Source organism: Dendrobium catenatum, unplaced genomic scaffold (genome assembly GCF_001605985.2).
Source record: "Dendrobium catenatum unplaced genomic scaffold, ASM160598v2 fragScaff_scaffold_853, whole genome shotgun sequence".
In the NCBI taxonomy this organism is placed as follows: Eukaryota; Viridiplantae; Streptophyta; class Magnoliopsida; order Asparagales; family Orchidaceae; genus Dendrobium; species Dendrobium catenatum.
This window is the reverse complement of record NW_021319315.1, coordinates 6672203-6676187: the sequence shown is the minus strand read 5'-3', so window position 1 is coordinate 6676187 and position 3985 is coordinate 6672203. Positions and strand designations below refer to the sequence as shown.

General features: G+C 32.7%; 1 non-coding gene across 1 annotated transcript; it reads right to left on the bottom strand.

Moving 5' to 3' along the window:
* Positions 1 to 2394: 2394 nt before the first annotated feature.
* Positions 2395 to 2476, bottom strand: TRNAS-UGA. Its single transcript has one exon. It is a non-coding gene; the product is annotated as a tRNA-Ser (tRNA).
* Positions 2477 to 3985: the final 1509 nt, after the last annotated feature.

The window sequence follows — 3985 nt, the reverse complement described above, 5'->3', positions numbered from 1 at the left end:
AAAAATACAACAAACAATCAGACTTACATTGAGAGCCAAGGAGAAATTATTACGTGCGGTTACCGGATGTCGTTTAGAGACGAATCAGGACGCACCACGTCACCATCTTAATGTGTACGAGTGTTATATATCGTTGTGTACCAGGTGACGTGGCACATCCTCATTCATCTCCAACAGTCTGATGACCGCGCGTAATAATTTCCCAGAGCCAAGACCTTCAAATTGGGAAACGTAACTATGCTTTATCTTTGCTAAGAACGATTCTCAATCGCTTAAAAAAGACATAAAATTATTAATTAATAAAAAAAAAAACGATTCTCAATTGCTTTTGTTTAGTCAAATATAATTAATTGAACTCTAATTCAACCTTTATAAGACATTTTCAAATGCATTTTGATATATGTATACGGTTTTATTTATTGATTTATTTATTTTGCTTAGATAGAGGTTTTTAATATGCCAACACATGCAAAGAAATTATCCTTTGCAAAGAAAAAACAAATTTGAGTGCGACTCTTTAACCCAACTTTTAACCATGAAGTTTCTATGTAAACGCGGCTTATTTATCATTTTATTATTCTGAAATCTGAATGCCTGAAAGTGAAGCAATTTCTTGGAAGTTTTTTCAAAAGTAAATGGATGATTTTCCAGAAAGGATAAAGCAAAATTTTAAAAATGAGCTTAATTGAAGATTAATTAAATAAAAAGAGGGAAATTAAATTAAAAAAATAAGAAGAAGCAAAATATCTAATCTATGATTTGACTCGATAAATAGCTCATGAACTAGATTTGATATGCTAACTAGTCAAGTGAGACAACCTTGATTTTACTCGTTGGCTTGCAAGTCGGCTCATTTAAAAAATATGAATATTAAATATCCTCAAGATATATTAACATTTCTTATAAAGTTGTTTAAAGTATTTATCAATTATATTTCACTTTCTTATATTAAGTGATTGTTTGGTTGGCTAAAAAAATATTGTGTAAAATATATACTTTAGAGTTGTTTAGATGAGTCTAAATTAAATGCAAGATTTATGCAGTATTTGAGCGGGATTTGGCCAAAGAAACGTGAACGGAAGAAAGATGGCTACCTTCGCAAGCTCGCATCATCGTCGTTACTTCCGATCGAACAAACGAACGATGAGGATGCGAGAGTTTGGATCTGATAGGAAATAACACCGTTGCGAAGAAGCTATTTAGCAATGAGTTCAAACCTCTACTTGTACGCGAAGGGTGGCGATGGATAAGAGGAACAAACAATAGAGACGGGAAAAAGCGAACCAGCTCGGATTTTTTATTTTTTTACTTAAATTTTTATTCAAATAATTTAAATTTTTTAAATATATATTTGTATTATTAAAATATATTTATTTTTATTTAATGATATCAGATGCCCTTGATTATTTTTTATGTAATTTATATTTTTATAATAACAACTCTATTTTTTTTTTAAATAGTCGATGTCAATCTGAAGTCTGAAAGAAAAATATTGAAGATACTTTTAAATTCGAGAATTAGTGCACCTTGTAAAAAAATTATTTGGCACTGCCACTGTGCCCGGTGGTGATGACAACCGGTGAGTGGCGGCAGTGGTTGGTGGCCAGCTAGTGGCGGCTATTGGTGGTATCAACGTCAATGGCGAGTGGTGGAGACATTTAAGCAAGCTTGCTTATGATGTAAATGGTTATAGCTCAAAACTGTGCAAGTTTAATTTATTTCAAAAATGAATTAAAATGGTTTACACTCTTTCAAAGTAAACGAATTTGCTCATGAGCCAACTCAAACTCATAGAATAAAACTTAAACTTGAGCTCGATTAATTAATTAAACTCAGGCTAGAGCTCGATTCATTTACACCCCTATTTGATTTCAAATTAATAATTAAGTTCAATGTAAACAATTCTCATTCAAAATTAGGCGAGTTTATTTTACCTCGAAAATAAACTGATTTGCACTAAATTTACTTAACGTGTTTTTTTCAACCAACCAAATACCATTATTTTAAAAACTCTTGTATGTGGAATACTTTACACCTATTTTACTTCCTACCAAACAACCATTAAGTTATTATTCATTATTTTCTTCTAACTTTTCTAAATTTATTATTTTATTGTAATAATTACTTAAATCATATGCACTTTTTCTATTTCAAAATAATAAATGAATAAACTCATGAGCCAACTCGAACTCATATAATAAATTTTAAGCTCGAGCTCGATTAATTAATTAAAAACATAATTTAACTTGGTCTGTTGGTTTGGAACTTTAGCTACTAATCAAGAGGTCTTGGTATGTAATGTATGCATGAGTTTACCTTAATTGGCCTAAATATCCCCCTAAAAATAAAATAAAAAAAAATAAACAAGAAAATAAAGTTAAACTAAACATAGAACGTCGACAGCAGGGTTCGAACCTGCGCGGGCGAAGCCCAACAGATTTCAAGTCTGTCTCCTTAACCACTCGGACATATCGACTTCTTGCAGGTTAATTCTTTCTTGAAAATATATATTTCTGTATCCGCTGATATAAAACAAAACTCGAGCCCGTTAAGCATGATTAGACGTCAAAGAACTTATTTTATGAAATTATGAATAATTTGATTCATACAATGGATTTTAGATTTTGAAATAAAACTTTTAAATTTTATTTCAAAATCTATTATGACTTTGATTCTAGCCCGAGGTACTATAGGTACAACACTGCATCACAGCGAGTCGTGCTGAGCAGTTTTCCTTTCTTATTCTTTTTATTTCACTTGAATGATAGTATCATTTCGCGTAATAGAAGTGTCTTTTTTTATGTGTTTTGAATGCAAAATGGCATGAGAATTGAATTGAGACAATGAGAGAATGTGCAAAGAAATTTGTACAATTTCTTTTATTTTTATAGTGAATTTTTTTGTTGTAGTTTGGCTCAGTGATTTTTTTTTTTATGAATTTTTTGAAGTTAAACCCCTCTTTCATTTTTGTTGTTTTTTTTTAAATTTTTTTTTTCTTATTTGTTTTTTGTTGCGTGGTTAAATTCCCATCATGCATGAACTCCATGGTTGTGTTGAGGATGGTTTTATATCCTCCAAAATGCTTCCTGCAGCTTACACACTCCATATATTTCTTCTTAATGAATACTATATTGCGTTGTTAGATTCACCTTTCATTTTATTTATTTAGCTTAAAAACTGTGCACTGCTTAGAAACGCCACGCATACATTTGGTCTCATCAAATTCTTCCAACACTTCTCTCGAAACTCCAAAAGAGTTACGCAGGAAATATATCACAGCATGACAGCATGAGCTCTTAAGCACCTTTAACGCCCCAGGTTTTATAATAACTCTATTGGGGAAGGTTTTCTTCTCCATCATACATGTCCCTGTGCTATGTTCACCTTAATGTTGCTTGCAGTAGACTCATGACTCTCATTCTTAAAACCTAGCCAACATAAAGGCAATCATGGCTTTGCTGATGTGCTTCTGGTTATGCTTTTACATCACAAGAAGCTTTCTTTATGGTTATCAGTTATCAAATCCATTTAACGTGGTCATATCCAGGAGAAATTATTCTGTGTGGATGTCGAACGCAGTTCACCGTCTGGAGACTAATTAATAAGAATGCGTCACGTCAGTAGTATCGAGCCGCGGTATGGAGCTCATGTGTACCGAGCAGGAGGTGACGTGACGCATTTTAGTATGTCTCTGGACCGCGTTCGGCTTCCGCACAGAATAATTTCGCCATGTCTAGAGGGGAAAGTGTATGCATTAGCATCTTGATCATTGCATGGAATAATCAAAGATATTTCATGGCGGCGGTTCTCTGATAAAGTAAGAGTCTTGACAATAAGTCAATAAAGGGTACCACCATAATCAAATATAGATTTTTCATAGGGTTTAACACGCCTGAATCAAAGATAACTTATATAGGGTTCAACACACATTTATCCAAACTAAGGCTTCATTTGGGACGACTTTTTTACTGCTTCTTAAAGCAGC